This window comes from Palaemon carinicauda, chromosome 38 (assembly GCF_036898095.1).
Source record: "Palaemon carinicauda isolate YSFRI2023 chromosome 38, ASM3689809v2, whole genome shotgun sequence".
In the NCBI taxonomy this organism is placed as follows: domain Eukaryota; kingdom Metazoa; phylum Arthropoda; class Malacostraca; order Decapoda; family Palaemonidae; genus Palaemon; species Palaemon carinicauda.
Window position 1 is genome coordinate 19110941 of NC_090762.1, and position 15207 is coordinate 19126147.

Consider the following 15207-nt stretch of genomic DNA (forward strand, 5'->3'; position numbering starts at 1 on the left):
AGTCCTTTATATATTTGGCCATATCATTAACGTATATCAAAAATAATATTGGGCCCAGCACAGACCCTTGAGGTACACCATATTCAACTTTCTATAACCTCGATTTGACATTGCCTAGTCTAACAGCTTGAGAATGATCTTGCAAGTAATCACCCAACCAAAAAGTATCAATATGGTGTTCTTTGCATGCTTTCAACAACTCTGTATGGTTCACGCTATCGAAAGCTTTTGAAAGATCTCATAAAATTAATAGGGAAATATTCTTACTGTCAATATTCTTATATATTTCATCTGTCAACTTCATGAGCGCAGTCTCTGTGGATAAGCCTCTACGAAAACCATGCTGTGTATTAGATAACAGTTTGTTTTCTTTGAGATGTTCCATAAGCTGTTCAGCTACAATTTTTTCTATAACTTTAGACAGGACTGGTAAGATAGAAACAGGTCTAAAACTGCCTGGGTCATCTTTATCTCCGTTTTTATGAAAGGGGTTAACTAAAGGATGTTTCCAAACAGATGGGTACACACCAGTTACTATGGACGTATTGATAATGATCGTAACATAAAAAGCAATAATTAAAAGGGAATCCTTTAAAAAACAAGTGGGAATGCCATCTACTCCAAACGCTTTACTGTTGCTCAAATTTTTAATCGTTAATATTACTTTTTCCACAGTCACAGGCTGTGGTCTGAATAAGTAAATAGTATTGTCGACCTCTATTTGGGTAGTTTGCAGGTTTAGTGTGTTATATTTACAGAGAATTTTGTGTGTTTTCTTGTATGTATTCTTTCCTACATTGGCAAAAAAATGATTAAACTGGTCTGCTTTAGTTTCTGGATTGTCAAATTCGACTTTAACATTTCTTCTATTAGGTACCATAGTATTTATTATTCTCCAAGTGTCTTTCATGGATTTACTTTTCCTGACTTCATCTTTAAAGTACAAAGCTCTAGCCACCCGTATATTAGCGCTTACTTCTTTCTTCTTTTCTTTATATTCAGTGTTTAGATTTTCATTTTGCCTATCTTCTTTTAGTCTCTTCTGAGCTGCATCTCTCTCGACTATTTTTAATTTTAACTCATCTTTAATCCAAGGAGCACTTGGTCGCTTTATTTCTTTAGTGGTAACAGGGGCACATATATCTAAACAATGATTGAATGTATCATTAAAAATTTTAATCTGTATATTTACGTCGTCCGTACTAAGAATTTGATTTAAAATAGGAGTTTGTTCTAATAACATATTGCTCAACCATTCCGGGGAATAATTTCTCAAACTTCTGGAGGTTATGATTACTGGTTTGCATTTTGGTTTCTCAATATCAACTACAAAGGAATTGTATTCATGGTCTGCAACTAGACTGGGATTGACTTCAATGTTATAGACACTGTTATGCTTATTCCTAATTAAAACAGCTAATAAAGTTGATGAGGTAGGAGTAATTCGTGTAGGTTTTTCTATTAGCTGCCTAAGCTTTGTTACTTTCACAATGTTGTTTATTTTCGCTGTGCTAACCAACAAGTCATCATTTAGGTCACCCAGTACATATATGGGCTTTTTCTTTAAACAAGCAGCTCTTAAGCATTCTAAAATATGATCATAAGTAGTATTTGAGGCATGGGGGTGTCTATATAAACATCCAACAATAACTGAGGGCAACTTACGATTTTGTATGGAAAACCATAACTCTTCTATACCATCTATCCTGGGTAAATTCAAGTTACATACTTTAACAGAAAGACCATCTTTTGCATAAATACAACAGCCTCCTCCCTTGCCTTTATTACACCTGTATACAGAATAATTTGGAAAGTCAATAAACGAATCAGAAATATTTGAAGATAGCCAGGTCTCGGTTAAACACAAAATATTATCATCATTAGCATTTAGAATCATTTCAACTTTGTTTTTCTTACTCAGTAAAGACTGTACATTCATGTAATCTATTCGCAAGAAGTTTGTTTTTACTCTTCCATTATCATCTCTGGCACTCTCTTCATGGCCAATTATTCATTCCAAACTATAAGTGCATGACCATTTTTTATGCCCGTATAAATGACAAATTTTGTATTTTAATCTAAAGTCATATCTACACTGATATTGCCTATGATTAATTTCCCCACAATTATAACAACCATAATATTTATATCTAGGTATTTCATGATCACTATATTCCGGGTAAGAGTAATTATTACGATTAACCATATTAGGAAATCTTTTAACATTTTCTTTACTACGGAAAGTATCTCTATCATTTCTAACATTAGCAGTAAATCGGGTCCTCTTCATTTTACTTATATTATGCCTAACATTATGTGATAACGGTAGAAATTCCTCATTATATTTTTCACTTGTACCATCAATTTCATTAGTAACATAATTTACCAAGTTCTGTTGTCTCTTAATCTCCTGCCATCTGTCATTCAGCTCAAAATCCTCACAGTTATGTGCCAAACACTCCAATAGCCGAATTGCTCCAAGTCTGTTCTGTATCAGTCCCGCGGAGTTTTCAACTTCCTTTATATCATAACACATATCGCCAACTTTGCCATTTGCCATTTTAAAGTATACACTACTGTCTATAACTTTAATGTTAGTCGTAGCACTCCATTTTTCCAATTCATCATTAAATTCATTTATTCTTGCCTGAAGATCATCGTCTTTCGAAGATGGCGCCAGCTTGCATAAATAGATTTTCATATCTTGTTTCTTCGATCTCAAGTCACTAATTACCACACCAAGACTATCAAGAATATTTGTTGGCGATGAATTATTTATGATATCTTTGATTCTGCAATATATGATACAATTTCCAGGAACCCAATCGAGTTGATCATTTATCCAGCTAGCCAGTGCATTGATGGTTGCGTCGGTTATGGTTCGAATTTTGCTGTCTGTTTTTAGGTTACTCGATCTGATGCATCGAAGGTTTGAGTCCCCAATAAGGAGGGTAACTTTACTACCATCCCCATTGTGGATTGTACTTACTCATTCTGCACAAGGATCAGCAGCTCTAGCTTCTTGCAAAATCTTGACTTCCTCCTTTAGTTTGAAAATATTCTCGTTTGCTAGCATTAACTTTTCTTAATTGCTCATATATATCTTCGACTTCGATTTCCTTCATCGCAAGCCTTTCTTTAATTCCTTGAATTTCTGTCAGCACTTTTCGAAGTCCCGGCAATGTTTCGTCCAGGTCTTCTTCCGGACGTTCAGCAGAGCTCTCGTCGTCTTTTCGACAATTTTCCAAGAGAAGTTCAACTAGTTACTGATTGACTGGTTCATCTAATCTTCAATGAAATCCTACAAATGCAACCTCTTTAGTGTGGCCAAAATCTAGGTGGTTCAGCACCAGGACTTTCCGGAAACTCTGGTCCCTATGGGACCCGAGCAGAAGACTGAACTGAAATGGTGGATGAGTGATCCTTTCAGATGCATCAAAACAAGGGTGGGGGGGCCACATGCTGCTCCACACGGCCTTTGACTCCGCTGTCTTGGGGTCATCAAACGCCTCGGTCACCAAGGCCTTGCAGATCATGCAGTCCTGGGGGTTCCAGTACCGTAGAGATCCCTTAGTAGTTGTGCAGAGGGCATGAGCTCTGCATTTCACGTGGCCACAGAAGTTCTTGCTCCTTACGTTGCAAAAGACGACTTGGCACTTGTGATGGTCCTCCTGTAAAGAGAGGAAAATTAAATGAGTATGCGGTAGTTTAACTCACTCGTTAAACTATTTAGATATTATTATTTATATTATTGCATTATAGCTTAAGATAGACAAGCTAGAAAGGAACTAGGAAAGACACATACTTGTATTTCCTGTCCAGTCAATTGCTGTGACCTCCCCCAAAATTAAAACCTAGAGTTTTCCTATTCAGGAAACCCAGGGAAGGGTTCTAACCTCTAGGGGTAGATAAGTGTAACTTAACACTGACCTTTCCCAAGGTTTTAATAATGTGGGTCAATGGTAACTGATCACCTATCAGTTTATTGAAAGAAATCTTTCTTTCAATATATAATTGGTCTCAACAAAGGACTGTGCAAGGACACACAGAGTATGTTGGAAAATAACTACTGTATAATATATACAGTACTATAGTTTTCTGTCTGCAGTATGATCTATACTGCAAATATACTGGCTACTGTATAATCATATACTTGTAGTTTTTAGCCGGCATGTTGCCGGCTAGGCTAGCACCTGGCGGCACGATCCACGCCGGCTGGGGTAGTACCCAGCGGCACCAACCCGGCCGGTGTGCCCGGCGGCACCAACCTGGCCGGCAGCACCTGGCAGCATCACCGGCTGGGGTAGTGGCCGGCGGCACTGACCCGTACTTGGCGGCACTAGCTGACAGATTGAGAGAAAGCATGGAGTGAAGGGTACCTTATTAAATGTATGTTAACAGAAAATAAGGGTGTAAGTACTTACTCTTACTGCCTTCCTCCAGAAGGAGAGTTCAAATGGATGGGGAGAATGTATCATTCAGGCTTCCATCCAAGCACAAACCATTGCTGGTCACTGCCGGCTGCTGGTATGTGGATGGCAGTCCAAGAGAGGACTGAAGAACACTCTACAGAATAGGGGTCTCCCACCGGCAGCCAGCCCTGCCAGCACAGCTTTTTCGGGAGCCTTTTGTCCATAAGGGAAGGCTGAGCAACTAAACAGCTGCTATGTAGGTGCCCCGGCTGGCCCCACAACCCACCGGCAGGCGACGAGACTGTAGGACAATGGCCAAAGGGTTGCGATGGCTAGGCCATCGCTAAAGGACAGAGGGGGTAGGGGAAAGGGTCCTGTATGAAGTGTGGAAGGAGGTGGCAGTGTTGCCGGTCCTCCCACACAACGAAGAAACTCTGTTTCAATATCGGCACCGTCCTAAGCAGCAGAAGAATATCTATTCTTCAGCCTAGGGTCTACCAATAGGGTTAAAAGGGGGACGGCAGGATTGCCGGCCCTTCTCAACCTGGGAGAAACATCGTTTCTGTGCCGGCGCCATCCTATGTGGCAGAAGAATGTCTAATCTTCAGCCTAGGGTCTGCGAGCACAGGACTAGTCTTCTAGACCGCAGGGGAGAAGGTAGGTGCCTCATACAACCACTTCAAGTGCGGCCTAGGGAGGTCTAGCCTCCTATGCCGGCAGCTGAGACCGGCAGGGGAGTGACTACTCACCCTGCCGGCCGGCAGCTGCCAAAAGACTGAATACTCTGAGGTTCTGACCAAAACCCAAAGTTGGCTATCTACCAGCCAGGGAAAAGGACAGAAAACACTAGCCTAGTCAAGCCGGAGTGTCTACTCAATGGCAAGACCAAGATAGGGTTGTAGCCTAAGGCTACACTCAGAGGGAGAAGGGAATACCCTTAATTCTCCACTGGAGATGAGTATCAATTCATATAATAATTCTAGGAGATATCTATCTCCACCTGAATTAATAAAACGATACCCGAGTGTAAATTGGGAACATGTATGAAAGTATACTAAAGCACCTAGGCTAGTAGCCTAGTGCCAGGCGAGATTCGGTTACCTTAATTGCCGAAACTCTCTCGTATACGATCGATGAGGAAGAGGAAATATATATGCAATCAATATCTTACAAGTATAAATTGCCTAAATAGCTTCATATTTAGTAGCTATTAAAACTAGGAATGTCGTTTAATATCATGCATGACGGTAAACTAAAGCGCTTAGGCTAGGAAGCCTAGCGCATGTAAGGTTCGGTTACCTAAATCTCCGAAACTTTAAAGAATACAATCGGCGTAATATAACTTCTTAGAATATATGACTGAATAGCTTCGTAAATATTCATGCTATTAAAACCGGGAAAGTCGTTCAGGCTAACTAAATAACACGTGTTACGAACGACAGCGCCTCCGGTGAAGGTGAAGCTCCAACTCTTAAATTTAATCAAATTTCACTGTGAGACAGAAGCTAAAAATTATACACTGTAAAGATCAAATACTCAACTTTCCAGAGGCAGAAAAAACCAAAGCGTAACGAGAGAGCAACAGGGAAAATCCCCATGCGAGACCGCTACAACTAAAGGAATAGTGCGCTGGGTTGACTACAGTGCCATCTAGATACCCTTCAGTAGTACGAGAGGAAAGGGTACCGTGATAACGGCTCCCCTTTTAAATTTGCCACTTTCCCCTCGAAGCGAAAATGCTATTCGTGGTGAAGATCGCTATGTGTTGTATCAAGCATACGTCCCTTGATTATGCGATATCCTTGAGAGAAATTTAAGGATATTCGCACCAGGAGTTAGAATTCTGGAGACCTAATGGTTAATTCTTTGGGAATATCACTGTAGCCAAATATCCCTTAGAAAGCTACCGTAAGGAACCTTCCATCAGGGTGACATGGCTCGAGCCCAAAGAAGGCATGTATGGCGAACGATAGTGTCCAAAATGGCGCCTCCAGTTACCGGCTACGCTTCGATAAACACATCTAAATTATACTAATTTAACTGTGAGAAGGGAGCTAAAAATTATACACAGGAAAGATTAAATACTCAACTTTCCAGAGGCAGAAGATACAGGAGAATGCATTATAAATCCTCAAAAATAGTGACCTAGAACTCTAGAGCAAGCGGGAGTACACCTCGCGTAATTCGCTACAAAACAAGGATTTGGTAGCCATATTGGGACCTGTAGTAGTACGGGAAGGGGATCCACTGGGTAACCTTGATGACGGCTCCCCTTCAATTTCGCCACTTCCCCCTCAGAGCGAAAACTCTATTGCCATGTGTCATATCAAGAAATACGTCCCCTGATATGATGCGATATCCTTAAGAAAAATTTTAAGGATACTCGCGCCAGGAGTTAGAATCCTGGAGACCTATTGTCAATTCTCTGGGAGTATCACTGTAGCCAAATATCCCTTAGAAAGCTGCCAATAGGAAGCTTCCATCAGAACGACATTACTTGAGCCCAAAAAGGTCGTAAGTCCCTTTCTCAGATGACAAGAACTTCCAGCCTAAATGTGGTTACGTCTCCTCGGTCACCTTTCATCACTAGCCCGTCTAGTTCTCAATGGTTGCCTCAGGATGAGATCCCTCCAGTGGCAACTCAAGTCCCGGTGGAATCAGACTTGCGATTCCCCGGACTTCCGGATCCCCATGGAATCAGCGGAATGACAGACCTCCAGTGGTGGGTGACAGACTAGAACCTACGAAAGAGAGTGGACCTTCTCGTCCTCCCCTTGGATTTGATGCTGTTCTCGGATGCTTCGAAAAAAAAAGGGTGGGGGCCCCACGTGCTGCACCACACGACCTCAGGCCTCTGGTCAGAGTCAGAAGAGTACCTCCACAAAAATCTCCTAGAGATGAAGGCTGTCTTTCTGGTCCTTCAACAGTTCCAACAGTTCCTGGCGGGCCACTCAGTGGTGGTGATGAGCGACAACACCACAGTAGTGGCTTACATCTACAAGTAAGAAGGTACTTTTTCGTAGCAGCTATCCCATCTAGCAGTAGAGTTACTGAGATGGGCCGAAATCCACTCGATATCACTATCGGCACGCTTCATTCCGGGCAAAAGGTATGTGCTTGCTGACAGCTTGAGCAGAGCATCTCAGATAGTGAGTACCGAGTGGTCTTTGGATCATCTAGTAGCCAAGAAAGTCCTGACTTTGTGGGGTTCTCCGACTGTGGACCTCTTCGCAACTGCCCTTAACTTCAGGCTCCCGCTGTATTGTTCCCCAGTCCCAGACCCCAAGGCTCTCTGGCAAGATGCTTTCCAACAATGGTGGGATGACATCGACGTTTACGCCTTTCCCCCATTCCGTCTGATGAGGAGGGTACTCAGCAAGACCAGAACATCAGTCAATCTTTCAATGACCCTCATAGCTTCACTATGGTATCACGCACAATGGTTTCTGGACCTTCTGCAGCTCCTAACGGAGCCCCAAGAGAACACTCTCCACGACTCAATCTTCTCAAACAACCACGTGCCGACATATTCCACAAAGCCGTAGCTTTACTACGACTTTACGCCTGGAGACTATCCAGCATCTCCTCTCTCAAAAAGGATTTTCGCAACAAGTTGCGACTAGGATGTCTGGATACCTGCGTAAGTCATCAACAGCAGTCTACCAGGCGAAGTGGAAAGTCTTCTGTGGGTGGTGTCGTGGAAGGGGTATCTCTCCACTCGATGCCACTATTCCAGCAATAGCGGAGTTCCTATTGTATTTGCGTGAAGAGATGCGCCTGTCAGTCTCGGCAGTAAAAGGCTATCGCTCAGCCTTAAGCCTCATCTTCAGACTGAAAGAAATGGACATTTCTTCATCGCTAGAACTTTCCTTACTCATACGGAGTTATGAACTTACCTCCCCCAGTCAGAAGTGAAACCTCCCCATGGAACGTGGTTCGAGTTCTCAGGTCTCTTAGGAGACCTTACTGTGAACCATTACCCCAGGCAACCGATCGCCACCTAACTTGGAAGACGGTGTTCCTGCTTGCTTTGGCTTCGGCCAAGTGAGTCTGTGAACTTCTTGGTCTCTCATACGACATCACCCATTCAAGGGGATGGAGAGAGGTAACGTTCAGCTTCGTCCCTGAGTTTATTGCCAAGACTCAGAACCTGGGAGTAGCGGATCCACGATTCGACTCCTTCCGGATTTCTAGTCTCTGTACTGTAACAGATGACCCAGACCATCTCTTACTATGCCCAGTGAGGAGTTTGAGGCTGTATCTTAGGAGAACAGCCGCAGCCCGTCCTCGTGTACCTGCACTATTCGTCAGCACAGGAAGGACCTAGAGGAGGGTCACCAAGAACTCCATCTCAGCATGGATTCGCAAGGTCATAGACCATGCACTGAATCCAAACCCTCCTCCTTCACGTTGCCCCAGAGCTCATGATGTCAGGGGCATAGCTATGTCACTGGCATTCAAGAGAGACTTTTCAGTGACTCAGGTTCTTCAAGCTGGGGTGTGGAATCGTCAGACCACATTCACATCCCACTACCTGCAAGACGTGACCCACAGGATACTTGATACGTTCTCTATCGGTCTTGTGGTGGCTGCACAACAGCTGGTTTAAAACCTCAAGCTCCTTATTGGACAAGTAGCAGAAGGTTGAAGGCATTGTTACCCGGTTTTAGTCTGCGTGAATGAAAAGGTTTGACTGGCCCTTATTCTTTTCTTCATTCTCCCCTTCTTGGGGAAAGCAGCATCCTGGGTTCTCTGCACAACTGACCTCAAATCATTGCAGGTAAACCATGCTCCCCTGTGTACCTAGTATTAAGACTAATACTGTTATGTCCCTATACCCTGATGAGGTGGTATTGAGAAAGTCATAGTTACACAGTTTTTCCTTCTAAAGAACTCGTAAAAACTTTACCCGGACAGTCACACTACTACATACCTCAACACACAGCTTCCGTAGGCCACGTACCTTGCGCAGCAAGGTTTAGCGAGGCGCAGGGACTCCTTATTTTTGAGTACTGATATACTCAGATAAGGAGCCCCCGGGTAAAGCCAAAAGCCAGATTGGCTGGGACGACCACCCTTCCTAATGGGTGAGCCACCCCTATTAAATAGCGTGGTTTGTATTCCAGTTACAGAACAAATGACAAATTCGTAGATAATTTGTATTCTTCCTAACTATACAAACCTTAGCTATTTAAGCAAACTTACCCGCCAGCCCTATCCCCCTTGAAGTCCTATCTCCAAGCAAAGTGAGCTCAATCGCAGGTGTGTGTGTGGGGGGGGGCGGAGTGGTAGCAAGCCACCCTCCCCTACCCCTGCTAACTAGCGGTATGGGTAGTTAATCCTCGTTAAAAATTAGTGGCTCGTCATTTCAGCTACGCCGAAAGTAATACTCCTATCAAATAGCTAAGGTTTGTATAGTTAGAAAAAATACAAATTATCTACAAATTTGTCATTTTTTGTAACCATTCGAACCTGTAGCTATTTATACAAATTGGCCTGCTATTACCTGTCCCCCGATAAGTCCTGCCTGCAATAAAAATAGACGAGACAGCACAGGTGTGTGTGTGTGTGTGTGTGATTGAGCGGGGTAGCCGGCTACCCCTCCTAACCCCCTCTTGCTAACTAGCAGTAAGATAGTTATACCTCACTAAAAGTCTTAGGGCTATTTTTCCATAAGACTACAGCGTGGTATACTTAGGAAAAGTACAAATTACTTTTAAATTTGTAATTTCAAGCAAGTAACTTTTCTTGACTGCTCTGCTTGCATTTATGGCCATTTGACCGCTCCACATGTGCTTATATTTGTCTAACACCATGGGACTTCCATACTTTCCCTTCGGGAAAAAGTTTTTTTGTCTTCCTGCTTCCCCCCCAGATGCTGAAGCCTTGATGAGGATGGGGGGCTTAGGGATTAGCAGCTGGGCTCTAATGAACAGTGGGAACTACTTCCCACTAGACCTCAGTGCCTAACTGTTGACCCAACTAAATCAGTCAGCACTTTCTCTTTTCCTTTTGGTTATTTCTTTTATTCTCCAATCTTTTCCTTTTGGGCTTGAACTTGTTGACGACTTTGGCTTGTTTAATTATACTTTGGCTGCTGCTTTGGATTTGGCACAGTGTGGGTTGGACGGCATTCCATCTCAATCTGTCCTAAGTTAGACGCCATCACCCTCTGGCAGACCCCATTGGGTATAGACCCAGTCTGTTAAGAGTCGGGCTCCAGTGATCCAGTTGTAAGTCACTCATATTTGCAGGTAATGCGTTACGGCAGGCATTGGAGTCGCCAGTAGGAGGGGCTAACCACTCCCACTGACCAGTGTACGCCCACCTTAAGAGAGGCAGCCCCTCTCTAATAGAGGACTGGTCCCCGCTGAAGCCGAAGCCTCTTCTCGTGTTGGGCCACATGGGATAGGAGGACTGACATCCTCCGATAAGAGGTGGATAACCCGGCTTGCTCGTACGAAAAAAAACCCACCCCTCTGTTGATGACCTGGAAAATACAAACATGGACCTTGGTACAGACAGCTCCATCTCAGGTTCTAATATTGTAATGTTGGAACCATATATGCATTATGGAAAGAATGATAAGAAAACACTAGAGAAGAAGAGAGATAGAGTGAAAAATGATGAGAGTACAGAAAGATAAAGAAAAGTAGAAGTATTACTGGTCACTATGAAGTAGTGGATTATGAAAAAATTTTTATCTTAGAATTTGAAAACGGAAGAAATGAGTGTGCAAATGTTTTCAAAGCTAACAGGGAAATAGTCACTTTATGTGGAGAGCAGCCAAAAATTCTACCCCAAGGAAATGGAAGTCTCTTGATAGAGACACTATCCCCATTACATGGTGAAAGGTTAAAAACACTTACAACATTGGATGGTTATAGTGTAAAATGCGTTTTGCACCCTACTTTCAACCAGAGTAGAGGTGTGATATATGCTTCAGAATTGCTGAATATAGAGGAAAAAGAAATTGAGGATGAACTGAAAAGTCAAGGAGTAGTAAAAGTAGTCAGAATGAGAGAGTTGGAGAACAACGTATTCCTCTTGCTACTTTGATTATAACATTTGATCATTGTAGATTACCAAATGTTATTAAAGCTGGTTGGCGATCTTTGAAGGTGAAACCTTATATCCCTTTACCATTGCGATGTTATCATTGCCAAATGTATGGCCATTTAAGCCAGAAAAGCAAGGAAAAACTAAATAATAAGCCAGCTGTGTGTGCCAACTGTGGAAAAATAGTCATGGAGTAAGCTTAGAAAATCCAAATTGCATATATTGTGGGGAAGCACACCCTGCCATTAGGACCATGGAAAGGGTTACTTTGAGAGAGGCTCGTAAAAGAGCTCTTGAAAAGCAGATAAGACCAGGGCAACCTTTTTCAATAGTTCTGAAGAAATGCTTGCCAAAGCACACAGACGAAAATTATATTACCATTTCTAATATAAAGAAACATATGAAAGTAATTAAAGAGGTTGAAAGTCCCATCGAAAATCTATATCCAGAAATTGTAGAAAAATCAAAACAGATACTTAAAGATCTGAAAGGTATTAAAAAATCACCTACTCCCATTCTAAACAATAGTTCAAACCTCTCTCAGGCCGTGTCCTTGCCTGATCTGATGGAGGTTCCACTTGAAACCAATTTACCTGGTGAACCTGTAGTGGGTAAGGTGCAAAAACCTGACAGATCACAACCCTTTAATCGAAAAGAGAGAGACCTCCATCTCTCTCGCCTCCTACCACAAGAAACATTAAAGTCACGACTTCAAATAAATATGATGTCTTGTCTGCTGATGTTTCTGATCAACTGAAAGGGGAATTGAATAAATAAGAAATTCAAGTAGAGGTCCACCATCCTCCTCAACAATTAGATCAAAAGGACACAAAGAAAAAGACGAACACAAAACTCACTATATCAAGATCCTCTCTAGAGGTACCACCGGGAAATATTGTTAGATCAAATATTGCCAATGGTAAGACATCATCCAAGATGTCTTCCAAAAAATAAATTATAGTTTTTTCTTCCATTCTGCAATGGAATTGCCAGGGTTTAAGGGCGAAATATGAACAACTTAAGCTCCTCATACGTGAGCACTCCCCTATAACTGTAAGTCTACAAGAAAGCAAGCTCGATGCTAATACTCCTTGTCCTCGAGAGTATGTTAGCTGTAGGACACCATATGATCAACGAGCAGGGAGCCATGGGGGAAGTCTTATATACGTTCATCGAGATGTTCCCCAAATATCTTTGTATATCTGTACCCCTCTGCCGGTAGTGGTTGTACTGATTGATATAGGGAGAAAATACACAATCTGTTCTCTTTACCTGCCTCCAAATGATAACATCTCATCAACCTGTTCAACGTAAAATCATTCGCCTGGAATAAAACATCTAGAATACTGTGTAGTGTTGAGCATTATGATGGAGAAGGCAAGGTTGTTATAATTAACTGCATACCTAGTACTATGTACATGATGGCACAGTCTGGGAAGATTTGAATGCAAAGGATGGTCCGAATTATGAAAAGTCTTATTTAACGTGCATAAAGAACTAATTGAATGATGGTGCCAGGGATTATTATGAAGATTGGGAATAAAAAAATTTAATAGACTGCAAATTTTTTCCAAGAAATTAAGCTGAAAATCAGCAGCTTAAGACCAGATAGGAGAAAAATGCCCGAAACATGATAGAATGAAAGAATTAACATGTTTCCTCAAGATAGATTGATCACCAAAAATATTTTGGTACTTTCTCAATAAGCCAATTTTTTGTACAATTGAAGAAGAAACAGACCAAATATGTTTATTAAAAGAATCACATGATTGGAAACCACACAATTGGGAATTATGTGACTGGAAACCACACGATCGGTGACGACATGATCGGAACTTACACTTAGTGTTTCAGTTCCTGGATCATCAGATCCAGGACACGAGAGCTTCCCATATTCTTAGGTTTTATGGGGAAAAATCACAAAATTTAAAAAGTATTTAGAGCAGGCAATTTCTCAAGATATATCTCGGCACTCATTTACAAGCACTGAACAGCCACATTGTGCTAGCAAAAATGTTTGCAAGGATCCTATCTATTCTAAGACAGGCACTTGTGTGACCGTATTACGTACTCCTTGATACCACGCTCGTCTGTATGAGAGCCAGAAGCATTTCAGTTTGTAGATGAAACCAGCTATCGCTCATTCTCCCTTGCATCTGATCATGGAATCATCCCATTCCGTGTGCTAGGTGACTGAAAAATGTCTGAGGGGATTTTTCGAGTATGTTGAGAGAATCATCAACCCTATGACAACTACTATAAGATGCCAGAGAACTTCAAATCAATCAATCATTAACTACTAAAGCAGAGATCTTTATGATTTTGGCCAAGCTTATCAAGGTTCTTACACATTCGTAAGTTATTGTAAAGACCCTTTTGTATGACAGTAAGGCTAGTTCCCTAACAATCGCTCTAGTATTTCCTTTAGTGCCACTTGTCATCAACCAGCATTCTCCTTTCCTTCAGGTGTTGTCGGGAATAGGAATACGGGACGACCTTTCCAGGTAACAGTGGGACAATCCTTATTACAAGAACTCTTCACCTTCAGAAATTCTGAGGCTCACAGACATATCCACTTCGAAGATATGATCCACAGAAAAAAGATACCTCTACTGACTTTTTAAACCACTGGTATTGTTTGCAACATTGCTAGTTACAAGCTTTTCAATGAATTTTAGTAAAACACTCGGTAGTGTTGATGATTGGAAATGCTTACATTCAAGACTTGCATCTACAATGGGTCATTTTTCAGGGATCTTTTTCAAGCAGGAGCCCTCTTGTGAAGTCGTCACATGGTAGAGATGTATGCAAGATTCTCTCAGGCACAGAACTGTCCAAGCAAACATACTTAGTTGACAGGGACTCGGTGTAATGATCAGTTATGATCCCTACATCATGACAGAACAGAAAGACTTTTCTTCAAAAGTATTCGCTATTGCATGATCTGTTCAGTCTGTCGGCTGAACAAAAAACATCCAGTTTTCCTTAAGTCTCAGTTTGTCAACAGTATTTGAGTACTCCATCATGCTTCCCTTGGAATTCTAGATGTTTATTCCTTGCCACCCTTGTTTCCCATGTCACTGATTACTCTGCAATTAGTAGACAGCACTGTGGCTCAGCATGACCTTGATTGCTTCCACGCAACCACACACTGATTGTTATCCAGATCAGATGTTTTTCTTCCATCATTAGAGGGAAATCTTAAATTTTGCGGCGAAGGATACTGCGCAGCCCTTGAACCAAGTTTTCATCTAGACCCGAGTCTGAACTTTACAAGAGTCATATAGACTTGAGGAGCATCAAAAGAGCTCAAGCTGCATGGAACTGTTCTCAAATCCACAGATCGATCTAGTGATCACATTTGAACACTTGCAGTAAGCAGCAAATAGGGTTTTGATCATTGAAACCATCCTTTACTATCTTAAGCCTTACTAAGCAGGTAAGAATGGCATGTATTTGCCTGTGTCAGAATCTATTCTAGTCCAACTAGGATTGTAGAATAGCTACTACTAATAATAATGAACCAGGAGTCAGCAGTTAGGAGAGTTAAAAAATCTCTTCAGACCCCTTCGTCAGGGACTTGATATTGAGTATTTTGTGAGTATATATATATATATATATATATATATATATATATATATATATATATATATATATATACTGTATATATATATATATATATATATATATGTATACATACATATATATATATATATATATATATATATATATATAT

At 41.6% G+C, this 15207-nt stretch overlaps 1 protein-coding gene across 1 annotated transcript in view; it reads left to right on the forward strand.

Moving 5' to 3' along the window:
- The window catches only part of LOC137630438 (uncharacterized), a 304794-nt gene that overhangs the window by 61129 nt on the left and 228458 nt on the right, over positions 1 to 15207 (forward strand). The window lies entirely within an intron of this gene.